The sequence below is a fragment of the Ambystoma mexicanum genome, chromosome 5p (assembly GCF_040938575.1).
Source record: "Ambystoma mexicanum isolate Mex_15411 chromosome 5p, UKY_AmexF1_1, whole genome shotgun sequence".
In the NCBI taxonomy this organism is placed as follows: domain Eukaryota; kingdom Metazoa; phylum Chordata; class Amphibia; order Caudata; family Ambystomatidae; genus Ambystoma; species Ambystoma mexicanum.
In genome coordinates this window covers 300,569,859-300,583,035 of record NC_090930.1, presented here as the reverse complement: position 1 = coordinate 300,583,035, position 13,177 = coordinate 300,569,859, and the positions used below count along the sequence as shown (strand labels likewise).

Here is a 13,177-nt window from a genome sequence, read left to right as displayed (position 1 = left end):
AAGCTATGTAGCCGGTTGCTAATGATGTCGTTAGGCAGTGAGCTACTGGGTGACCTACTTTCTGAGAGTTTCTCTCTCTCTCTCTCTCTCTCTCTCTCTCTCTCTCTCTCTGCGGCGCAGGATCGCTCACTCACTCCCATTTCCAGCGAGGGAGGGAGGGAGCGAGCGAGGGAGGGAGGGAGGGAGGCAGGCAGGCAGATAGAGAGGATGCTTGCAGGAGGAAGGGCTTAGCAGGAACCTCGCAGCAGCTGCTTACACAACCAGCCCGGGAGATTACCCAGCGCCTTCATCCCCCTCATGTCAGTTCCGCAAGTGCAACCCCGGGAGTCGACTACACCGACACCGCTCTGACACTCAGCACGCCGGATTTTTTTTTCTGCTGAAAACTATTTCAAGGCTTTTGGAATTTCTTGTTTTTTTTTTCCTACAAGGATTTGGGCTTTGCTTTTTCAATTTTGGATTCGGGGGTGGTGGACAGCACGGGGAGATGATATGCTGAATTTGGACACCCTTGCTGTGGAACACCTTGCGCTCTTGCCGACTGCTCGGGGAAGGACCCCGATACTCCCGGCACCCTGTCCTGGGCGCCTGGCATGGACGTGAGAGCTGGCAGCGCATCGCCTTGAACCACGGTAGGTACCAGAGGGGGGGGTCCTGGGGGGCAGGGTGCACCTGTGCCGCAGAGTTGCGCTGACAGATGTTTGTGCGAGTTGGGCTTCAGTGACAGTGGGCAGTGGCACCCCCTGGCATGAGACCGTGTTTAGACTGTATAATTGAAAGCCCGTGTTGATAGCTGCGGGTGTTACGTGTGATGAAAGCCGACCTCGCAGTAGTCCAGGTCGCAGCATCAGTCCGCATGAGATATATGGACCAGTCTGTGCAGGTGTGGGGCTGCCAGCTGCGAGGGTGTCGGTTCTACACATGGTTCTCCCATTGCTGCTTGCCGATTGCGGTCCTGCTGCCTTGATTTCTTGCAGATGTGCGCGAGTGTGATAATAATACTGAGTTTCATTAGCGACGCACTTTGCCTTGCGAGTCGTTGTGCCAGGGGGATTGATACGGGGGTCGTTCATAGGAGGGGCGAAAGGGTTTGCCAGGCAGGGCCTTGAAAGACTTTTGGTGACGTCCCTCCACGCCGCACCTCACTCCACCCCCATAGTGCCTCTGTTCGTCTGCACAGAAGTTGAATTAACGCAGCGCTTGCATGGGAGGCAGAGGGCCGCTTTGTAACTTTTTCTTTCTTTCTCGGTCATCAAACCTCCTTCATAGGTGTACGAGCCCATGACGAGAGAGCATTCTCTTTCTTTCGGTGTCAGCGTCCCACAGGGTGCCCTGCGGGCACTGGCCAGGGTCCTGCTTTTAATGCACCTTGCCACCCTCTATCGCGAGGGCTGCAGGGTGGCGCTGAGGATGCCCAGTTCCACACCACGGGCTTCTTCTTCGTGGCAGCCTGGGCCCAGGGCGAGCTGGGCGGGTTGGGTGAATCCGGGGCAGGAATGCCAGCCAGCTCGAGCCCTGAGTAGGCGGCATTCTCTGCCCGAGACCTGGGCATGACGCAGCAGGGTGTAACCTGCCTTCCCCGAAGGTGTGCTCGCAGTTTGGGGAGTTGGAAAACAGAGCAGGAGGCCCTAATGCTTGGAACGCCGTCCATCCCCATAAAAGTGTATATATAGCTCGGGAGTTCATAATTCCGCAAAGAGGGTGCACCTTTCAAGCACTGGCCACTGCCCACAGCAGGGGGTGGATGTCAGCTGGGGCCCCATGGCAAGCAGTGGAAACGACTCACTGGAAGGAGTGGGGTCACTGACCCGTCAAAGCGTGAGATTAGTGGTGTCCCCTTTCAAGCACCAACCACCACTCAAAGAAAGCAGTGGGGATCAGTGGCACTTATCACAAGCAGTGACCATCACTCAAAGGAAGCAGTGAAGATCAGTGGCACTTATAGCAAGCACTGACCACCACTCACAGAAAGCAGTGGAGATCAGTGGCACCTATCGCAAGCACTAACCACCACTCAAAGGAAGCAGTGGGGTTCAGTGGCACTTATCACAAGCAGAGACCACCACTCAAAGAAAGCAGTGGAGATCAGTGGCACCTATCGCAAGCACTAACCACCACTCAAAGGAAGCAGTGGAGATCAGTGGCACTTATCGCAAGCAGTGACAACCACTCAAAGGAAGCGGTGGAGATCAGTGGCACCTATTGCAAGCACTAACCACCACTCAAAGGAAGCAGTGGAGATTAGTGGCACTTATCGCAAGCAGAGACCACCACTCAAAGGAAGCGGTGGAGATCAGTGGCACTTATCACAAGCACTGACCACCACTCACAGGAAATGGAAATCAGTGGCACCTAACGCAAGCACCGACCACCACTCAAAGAAAGCAATGGAGATCAGTGGCACTTATCACAAGCACTGACCACCACTCAAAGAAAGCAGTGGAGATCAGTGGCACCTATCGCAAGCACTAACCACCACTCAAAGGAAGCAGTGGAGATCAGTGGCACTTATCGCAAGCAGTGACCACCACTCAAAGGAAGCGGTGGAGATCAGTGGCATTTATCACAAGCACTGACCACCACTCAAAGAAAGCAGTGGAGATCAGTGACACCTATCGCAAGCACTAACCACCACTCAAAGGAAGCAGTGGAGATCAATGGCACTTATCGCAAGCAGTGACCACCACTCAAAGAAAGCAGTGGAGGTCAGTGGCACCTATCACAAGCACTGACCACGACTCACAGGAAATGGAAATCAGTGGCACCTAGCGCAAGCACCGACCACCACTCAAAAGAAAGCAGTGGAGGTCAGTGGCACCTATCGCAAACACTGACCACCACTCAAAGGAAGCAGTGGAGATCAGAGGCACTTATAGCAAGCACCGACCACCACTCAAAGGAAACGATGGAGATTAGTGGCACCTATCGCAAGCACTGACCACCACTCAAAGGAAGCAGTGGAGATCAGTGGCACTTATAGCAAGCACCGACAACCACTCAAAGGAAATGATGGAGATTAGTGGCACCTAACACAAGCACCAACCACCACTCAAAGAAAGCAGTGGAGATCAGTGGCACCTATCGTAAGCACTGACCACGACTCACAGGAAATGGAAATCAGTGACACCTATTGCAAACACTGACCACCACTCAAAGGAAGCAGTGGAGATCAGTGGCACTTATAGCAAGCACCGACCACCACTCAAATGAAACTATGGAGATTAGTGGCACCTATCGCAAGCACTGACCACCACTCAAAGGAAGCAGTGGAGATCAGCGGCACCTATCACAAGCACTGACCACCACTCAAAGGAAGTGGTGGTAATCAGTGGCACCTATCGTGAGCACTGACCACCACTCATGGGAAGCAGTGGAGATCAATGGCACCTATCGCAAGCACTGACCACCCCTCAAAGGAAGCAGTGGAGATCAGTGGCACCTATCGCAAGCAAATGGTGGAGATCAGTGGCACCTATCTCAAGCACTGACCACCACTCACAGGAAATGGTGGAGGTCAGTTCCACCTATCGCAAGCACTGACCACCACTCACAGGAAACAGTGGACATCAGTGACACCTATTGCAAGCCCTGACCACCACACACAGGAAACTGTGGAAGTCAGTTCAACCTATCACAAGCACTGACCACCACTCACAGGAAAAGGTGGACGTCAGTGGCACCTACTGCAAGTACTGACCACCACTCACGGGAAATGGAAATCGTGGCACCTATCGCAAGCACTGAACACCACTCACAGGAAATTGTGGAGATCAGTGATACCTATTATAAGCACTGACCACCAGTCACATGAAAGAGTGGATATCAGTGGCACCAATTTCAGCACTAACCACCACCCACAGCAAACAGTGGAAGTCAGTTCCACCTATGACAAGAACTGACCACCACTCACAGGAAATGGTAGACATCTGTGGCACCGATTGCAAGCACTGACCACCACTCATGGGAAAGAGTGGAGAGCAGTGCCACCTATCGCAAGCACTGACCACAACTCACAGGAAATGGTGATCAGTTGTACCTATCTCAAGCACTGACCACCACTCGCAGGAAACAGTGGACATCAGTGGCACCTATTGCAAGCACTGACCACCACACACAGGAAACAGTGGAAGTCAGTTCCACCTATTACAACCACTGACCACCACTCACAGGAAATGGTGGAGATCAGTGGTAACTATCACAAGCATTGAGCACCACTCCTGGGAAATGGTGGAGATCAGTGGCACCTATTGCAAGTTCTGACCACCACACACAGGAAACAGTGGAAGTCAGTTCAACCTATCACAAGCACTGACCACCACTCACAGCAAGAGGTGGACGTCAGTGGCACCTACTTCAAGTACTGACCACCACTCGCAGGAAATGGAAATCGTGGCACCTATCGCAAGCACAGACCACCACTCACAGGAAACAGTGGATATAAGTGGCACCTATTTCAGCACTAACCACCACTCACAGGAAACAGTGGAGATCAGTGGCACCTATTACAAGCACTGACCACCAGTCACGGGAAATGGTGGAGAACAGGGGCACTATCGCAAGCACTGACCACCACTCATGGGAAATGGTGGAGATCAGTGGTACTTATTGCAAACACTGACCACCACTCACAGGAAATGGTGGAGATCAGTGACACCTATTGCATGCACTCACCACCACTCACAGGAAACAGTGGCGATCAGTGGCATCTATTGCATGCACTCACCACCACTCACAAGCAGGGTGAGGAGTGGCCATGCCCACATTAGAGAATTAGCCATCACTCACTGGCAGGGCTGGATGTGTGGGTGTTAGTGGCGGTGCCTGTGTTTAGCTGCAGTGGTCTAAAGTATGTGGGGTTAACCCCCAACCCACCCCAAGAGGGCCAAAGGATGTGGGGGCGAGGGGGTGGGAGGGCAAGACTCTTTAAAAGGGGGAGTGTCTTGCAGTTCTAACTTGTGTGCCTGGTGCGGGGGTGGAAATAGCATATTTACGCAAGAGTTCGGGGCTCATTTTCAACACGTGTGAATGCCACTGGCATAGAGTATGCAGCACTACTAAATTATACTTGCATCTGCAAAGTGTCCGCGAGAAAGCAACCCCCTCGCGCGCTGCTGGAGTGGCCATGGTGGTTTAACCAAACAAGAACCGCAGAAACGGTATCTCATGCACATTATTTTACAACCCACCTGTGATTCGCGGAACATCTTCCCTGCAATCATTTGTGACCCAATAACTTGTGAGCGAGCGCCCTCCGACATAGAAGTCCTGAACTCGTTTCCAGGAATCCATGTATGAGTGAAGCAAGTTATATGGTTACATTGAGAGCAGAAACAGGGAATTGCCTACCCATCCCCCCCCACCCCCCTCACTCCCCTCGAAAGTACCCAAGTCGAAGCTGGGATCACAATTCCCGCGCCCCTCCAGCGTCCGAGGGGTGGCAAGAGAGGCCGTTCTGGGGCCGAGGGTGTGGAGCGTGTGCCCTCCTCGCCGTGACTCACGGCTGAGCGGCTGCAACAGGTAGACAGGGTGAACTGGGGTGGCTGGCACCTCCCAGCCGCTGGAGGCAAGAGCAGAAAAAAGGCGGCATGGAGCGGTTCTCGTGCCAGCCTGGCAAGGCTTCCTTCAAACACGAGTGGCACGGCTAAGGAAAGGGTGGCACCCTCCTATTCCTCTCCTGAAATGTGCCACGCCCAATCCAGTCTCATGGAGAAAGACATCCTTCCCATACCTGGAACATATCAGGGTTGGGCCCTGGGACTCGGGTGTTTGCACCAACATCGGGGGCAGAGCGATGCTATTCTCAGTCCCAGACACAGGCTCTCTGGTGCAGGGGGTCCTTATTAGACGTCCACCTCCGGTTCAGCTGCGCAGACTTTTAAGCCTGAAACACCTTAGCGGAAACTGTAAACAGGGAAAGGCTCATTATGCCCAAACCACCCACTCTCAGGGAGGATAACATAACCAGTGAGCGCACTAGCATTTCATGCCCGAGTTAGATGTGTGCTAACATCGCGATGTCCAGGGAAGCCGGCCGCCCAGTAGGAATTGTGCGCCGGTTCCCAGGCAGTGGTGGGCTGGGATCCAAAGAGGCCTAGAATGCCGAGGTCTACAGGGAAAGCCCCAGAGTTCCCTAGAGGCCCGTCCACTCGTGTTCACAGGTGCGGCCTCTGCTGACGGCGGCCTACCACACGTTTTTAGGGAAATCCTATGCGAAATGAAAACGAGCGCCCAGCAGGAGGTGACCTTAACCTTAAACGAACTGTAACACAGGGGAGTGGAAGGAGCGCTGTGCATTCCAACTGCGCAGCAAAAAGAGAGCAACATAGCACGCTCTGCTGCTGCGCGTTCCTTATCAGCAAAACAACATGCCCACGTAACTACGTATGTTCAACGTCAAAAGTCTCCTTGCACACACAATATTCATCAATATGCACGTTTGGGCTCGAAATAAAAAACAACAACAATCTGTATGGGACGTTAGCAAAGAAGAGTTTACATCCCCAGCTGAGTAGGACGCATGTTATTGGCTGCAGGGAAGTAACCCGCCCGCATCCGCATCTGGGCGCTAGCACGGCCCATACGCTTTCTCACAGGCTGAACGTGCACTGAATCCAATTACTGTGCAATAGAAGAGTGTTCAGGCTAAAGGATAGAACGCGCAGATAAGCTGATGTTTAATCAGCAGCCCCGGTGTGCGCGCAGCCCTCATGCGCACCGGGTGAACGACGGCACATTCTAAACACGTGAACAGGTGGCGAGCTCGGGAGCGCTGCAGTTTCTCATCCCCATTGCTTTAAAATGCTCTTAGAATGGAGAGAAAGCAAGAACGTATAACATGCACATTACACATTGAAATGTCCTCCTATACAAAGAACAATTGTTGGCTATCAGCCAAAACTCAATTTCAGGGTGCACAAACAGACTACAAGACCATAGAACCCTACTTATAAATATAACTTAAGATTACTTGTTTTTATATACAAGTTACTAGATCATTATTTGCTATTTCATAGCACTGTTATCAACATGCATTGCTATTAATTAAATGGCACTTGGCCTTGCTGTGACTTTCAACACAGAGCTCAGAAGCAAACACCCAACTCACAAACAGACTAGGAAAACTGATTTTATTTTTGGCTATTAAACAGCGCTGTAAGTACTGCCTTAAAGCTGAAACTATTGGCACGTGAAGGGAAGGGAAGATAGAGGAGCAATTGGATGTGAGAAGGAATATACAGCCTATTACTGTTGCTTGGCTTTTTATCCATCCATTTGCCATTCATGGCCATGTTTGTCTCGATGGCCAACCCCACTTCCTACCTTCCCCTCCCCATTCAAAACACGTAGCCATGGGATCGACTTGATCCAGCTCTCTTCTTTTAAGGGGATACCAACATTAGTCCTACACAGTTATCTGTAAAGACATGGTTTAGTTGCAGCTTTAAAGCAGCTTCAATGTAATAAAAAATGTCTTCACCAAGTGTGCCTTTAGCCGATTGATTTATTAGCATTATGTGCATCCTTGCATTTGTTCTTTGCGTTGAATTCCTGTTAGAAACAAGCATTGGCAAAGCCATTGGTTTTTGCTCGTCAACAGATATTACATAGCCATCTGCCAGGTTCTGATTTATTATGCTCCGGGACTAACACAATTTGGCAACTTTTTAGGCATCTTATGGCTAGTGGGTAACATTATGCAACAACTGGAATATGCCTAACCCATGCCTAAACAAAAGCCACCCATGTTGGTTTTACGAATGCATGTTTTGGTTGTAGTTAAAAAAAAATTGGCAGTGGCAGCCTGCCATGCCAGTGATGCAGCACGAAGGAACACTGCTGAAAAAGGCAACAAAATGAACTAGAAGAGTGATGACAGGTGTAAGAAAAGAAAGAGTAAATATTACATCAATGTTCTGCTTTAACTGATAGACTGCCAGTGAGATTCACTAGGTTTGCTAAAAGAGTTTTCTAATAGTTTTCAAAAGAGCATTCGTAATGGGCCACCTCATTGTTGAATTGTGAATGACATCTTTGTTGAGTGAAGTTGTGTTAGGGAGATCTGAAAAGCTGGTTTTGAAGTGTCTTTGGCCCTCATTACGGGTCCAGCGGTAACAGTGCCGGTAAAACTGGCAGGTAGCCGCTGAACCCATAATGATTTACCGCCACCTGACTTGCCGGAAACACCGAGGTATTACAACCCCGGCGTTCCGGGAATTCAGGCGCCAGTAAATTGTTAATCCCCATTCCCATTTGAGTCCCATAGGATTCACATTTGAGTACCATAGGACTCAAATGGGAATGGGGACCACGGAAGCACCGGCACCGTTATTAACAATCCCGGTGCTTCCGTGACTGTCTGCAGTCGGGTGCCGCTCCGCCCGCCTGGTCTGACCCTGGTGACCGGAACGCACCCGGCTGCAGACCCGTAGTTTGCTTGTCCGGAAACAACGGTGCCAGTAAGCTTTCCGGCACCCTTGTTTCCAGACTGGCAAACTTTTAAATTGTGGGGCAATACGTTCCATGCCATCTTTGAGGGATTCCGGAAGAAGTACATGGCATGTGTGGCTTTAAAGGCACTCCCAGAATGTCCATTTCACCAATTGCAGATGGTTTGCACTGGATCCAGTTGGAGGCATGCTGGTTTTTAACTATCTCCTGCTCTGCTGTGGGGAGCATTCCGGTTGCCTGCAGCTGCAAACAGGAAATGGCTTTGTGAGTCCAGCGCTTTCAAGTGGTACTTTCACTTAAACTGCAGATGGTCCACACTCTTTCAGCTGGACCTACATGGAGCCATGTTCAAAATACAATATGCCAGAGCTGGCTCCAGTAGATCTTTTCTGCTGGCTCCTCTCCATATGGAGGTACATTTCATTTTGGTAAAACTCTATAGAAGTAACACAAACATGTTTGAATTGCACAGAAACCTGGGCCTAATTTTGAAACTTTAAAATAAGCCTGTCTGTATTCTAATTGGGATTGTGTGCTCCATACAGGACTAGCCCATTCAGGTCACTGGAGTGAGAACAGCACCTGGGGTGAAATGATCAAACTGTGAAAGGGACACGTCAAAGTGCATCTCAGGGTCATATGGTGCCTGTGTGAAATGACTAGCTGAGGAATGTGCTTCATAGAATGCCCACACAGTAAAATTCGCCCACATCTTGTGGAAGCACGCACTGCCAAAGCTAATAGTTCTGGTGCTGTGAACGTAGACGAAAGCATGTTCTGCACAGCACCCACAGGACAAAAATGCGTCCCCTCTGAATTTACAAAGGCAGGCCTTTGTGTTAAAGAGAAGCCTCAGTGCTGTCATTTCATAATGCCCGCCAGATTGCAAGGCCCCCTGTTTGTTCTGCATCCTGGTTTATTTTCTAATTGCCCTACCTTGCCCCCCCCCCACATCCCCCCGCACCCCCTCCCCCCAAGCCGCCGAATTCCAGCAGCTCTGTAAGACGTTATGGACAACATTGCACTATCTTGCTGAAACACTAATCCGCAACGAAAGAGTTGTCCTGCAATATAGTGCACAGGTCCATTCACTATAATGTAACCTTAAATGCCGTCCCTCAAAGTTGTCAAACACAGAGAAAGGCGCACAGTGCAAACGTGCCCTCATCGAGTAATGCAGTGATTCCTTCACTAGAATGTTTTATTCCACATCTGAACTCTAAGTTGTCTGTGTCACTCACGTGGACAATGCACACTGATTGAAAACATGGACACAGAAAAGGCACACATGAGTAAACAGTAGCATTGCCTGGAGTTTCCTACATGTGTGAAACTCATGCTGTAGTGAAGACGCAATGGCCCACTCGGCTTCCCAGAAGAGCTGATTGCTACGGTTTGTAGCCTTGTTAAATTCTTGGGCCACACTGCATTATGTCAAGAAAGTGGAAAAACCATCAAGGGTCCAAAGCAACACTGGACAACTCTCTCTTTCTGCAGCACACATAATGGTGCAGGCTTCTACAAAATGTTGGGTATTACAGAAGAGTCTCTTTCTGCATCACACCACCTCTCTCCAAACCGAAGCAAGAGCTCTGCAGAGACTTAAAGCTCTCTCTAACAAGACCTAAGGACAAGTGTCGAAGTAAAAAGATCTTTTCTACTGCCACATGGACATCAAATAATGATGGAATGCTACTCAGAGAACCAGCAGTAGCCTAGAAGGTTCCATGTGATAAGGTCGCCTGGAAAAAGTCGCCAGGTAGGCCACTTTTTTTACCTGATCCCTAAAATACTTCCCCAAAATATTCTAGATGGGGTTATCACTTTATATTGTACACTCCCAGTGTGGAATAGTCGGGGAAACTGTTTGATTTGAATGAGGGTGCTGCCTTTTTGAGAAATGTTGCCCCTAGTGGACTTTTCCCAGGCGACTTTATCACTGGACACCGTTTAGAACTGCTAGCCCAAGGGGGTTCCTACGTCTATTATTGTTTCCCGGTGTATTTCCCTTAGTAGGAGGCGGTATGCCCAGATTTTGGTTCCTTGCCGACTACACTTAGGAAGTCAAGCTAGGCCTTGCTGATGATTGTGCAACAAGGCAGGAGCATGTCTCGGGTCGTGTCCCTGTGCAGCGGGTACGTGTCATAGCAGATTGGACTAGGCTACCCCTATTGGTGGCAGGAGCACGACTGAATAGCATATGAGTTTGTAATGCCAGAGTTGATTTCAAAGTACTGAAATGGATGGCTACCCATAGTAGGATGCAATGGATGAGAAGCATTTGCTCAAGAATGTCCATGCGTCTCCCTCGCCCTGCCCTGAGTTATGGTCAGTGGGAATCAGTGGAAGGCGAGGCTGCTACAGGCACTCGAGATCACCTGTTCACTGTCTTCTCTGTCACAGAAAGAAAGACCAGTGCAGGACCAAACATAAACCAGCTGGGGTGTTTCTGGTGGGCTGGACATTTATGCTGTGGTGACTTGGAACTTCTACAATATTTGCCTAACACCACGTACATGAATCCAGGAAGGCCACGTGGCAGTGGTGGAGCACTTTGGAGTTCGGGGCAGGAGCCTGGCTCAAGAATAGGCTGGACTCAGCCATTTGCTCTTCACCAGTCTTGTACCAGAGACAGCTGTCAATATAATATTGGATTGCTATCTACACCGAGAGAGGATGGAAATGTCTATCCTCCCAAGGTGTAGATCTCCATCCTGGAAGGACCAGTGATCTGGACTCCTTGTGATGCCTGTGAAACGGGGAAGTGATCCCATTGGCCTTGATTGCAGCCTATCGCTGCTTTACAACACCATTTCTAACGATAATTATATATCAAACCTAAGTGCATTGGCAGTTACCATGGAAATTAACAATGCATTTTGTTTGTGTGCACATCTGGAGCACACTGGCGGAAAACCGCCCCTTACCATCTCTTTGTGCTGGTCCACTTATTTTAGAAATCTCTCCAAACTCCCCTTACAATGACACAACCATCAAATCTTTGCCCGGACCACTGTAAACTGGCCGTTACGTCAGGTAACAACATAAAATAAAACTAGAATGATAATTAGCTTCTCCTAAATTGTGGGGCTGTGCTACCCATAATTAGGTATGTCATCATAGTCTATCAAAAATATAATGGTGCGCAAAACTCTCAGTTTGTGGGAACTTATTGGTTTGCACGTTAACAGTATAAGTTACACGTGAGTGGAGATACCCTGAACCAGCTCAGTGTATAACAGTGATATCAAAACAAATATGTGTGATCATTGTATCGTAGGGTGTGCCATTTATGCTATCGGAATCAAAAGAAGACGGATTAAAAACAAAATGTGTGCCATGAAGAAAAAGTGTGCCAACGTATGTTTCACTCAGAAGAGCTTCCTCAGGCCACTCTGTACGAATGAAATCTGTTTTCGAAATATTTCCACATGTGATGCCATGGAAAAACCATATGGTAGTATTTTAATTTTGAATAATGACTTGTGTTACATATACGTTTGCTAAAAGAAATTGGAGATGATCATTTTAATGCTGTTCTGGATAAATTGTTAAATATGTACAAACCTTTCTGAAGTGTGAACCAGCTAGACTCGACTTTTAGCAGCATTGTTTAATTGTTCAGGATGTCTAGCCTCTAGAAAGTTAATCAGTCTGTCAGTGTCGGTCGATCATTGCATCAGTGTTGATTAGTTCAATATAAAGTCAAGCCTCTATTGCTAAAGTGCTAGACCTGACAGCTTAATTCCTACTGTGCTGGTAGCTGGGCCCCACGCTTAGGAGAATCTCAGTGCTGTCTAATTGATTTCTCTCGGGCAGTCGTGCAGTCTAATCCACGACTAAGCGTGAGAGGCTTTAATGCCAGGATTTTTCACACATACACAAAAACTACATTTCATGATAAAAAGCAAATACAAATAAAATCTTCAACTGGATAAATAAAGGCAGTTACAATGTACACTAATTAAGGCAACATGGGTTGTTAAGAACACATGCAACCTACATGATTTAGTTGCATCTGGCAATGGTGGCATTATGTTCATAACTGGATCCTGGTTACGAGATGATGGCAATCCCACTAATGCAGACCTGTCACCAAAATAAATCCACATTGACAATATACACAGATTGGGAAATAGGCGTAGGCCCAGCTTCTATTTTTAAGTGCATGCTACATAGCTGGGGCGGAAGGATAGCTCGGGGGCAATGTTGTATGATTACATATACGTATATATAGAAATCTCCATTATAGATTGCTTTAAGAAAAATTGAGTCTTTTGTCTTAATTTAATTTTTTGAATTTGAGTGTGAGACAAATTACACATTGGTTGGTTCACAACACAAATAGGTGTGCAGGGGACGAGAGTGTTCCACAAGCGTGTGGACACGTGCTGTTTCTCAAGTTTATCACACACCCCAGTGTCAGGGTTGCTATTCTCCCATGAACCCTACAACCTCTCGTAAGTCTAAAGTTTTAGTACAAAGATTCAGGAGTGCTTCTATACAAACAAATATTAGGCTTTACATTAATGTAAAGCCCATTCCAAGTGCCAAGAAGTCACCCAACACTCGCTGCGCTTCACAGAATCCACTTCACATAACATAGTGTAACAGCACATTAAGTTCAGTCTTTGCATTGGGTTGTGTACTGCATGCGAGTTCTGGATCTGTTTACATTTAGGAGGTTGGTTGGGGCCAGTTGCTTCTCCGTTAAGGCAGCAGGCCACTG

At 48.7% G+C, this 13,177-nt stretch overlaps 1 protein-coding gene across 2 annotated transcripts in view; it reads left to right on the top strand.

Annotated features, from left to right (window-relative positions):
• Positions 1 to 215: 215 nt before the first annotated feature.
• PASD1 (PAS domain containing repressor 1) overlaps positions 216 to 13,177 on the top strand; it is a 622,352-nt gene continuing 609,390 nt past the window's right edge. For both annotated transcript variants that reach the window (XM_069612735.1, XM_069612734.1), the window contains exon 1: positions 216 to 632. The gene's annotated coding sequence lies outside the window, so the exon portion shown is untranslated. The remainder of the gene's footprint in view (positions 633 to 13,177) is intronic.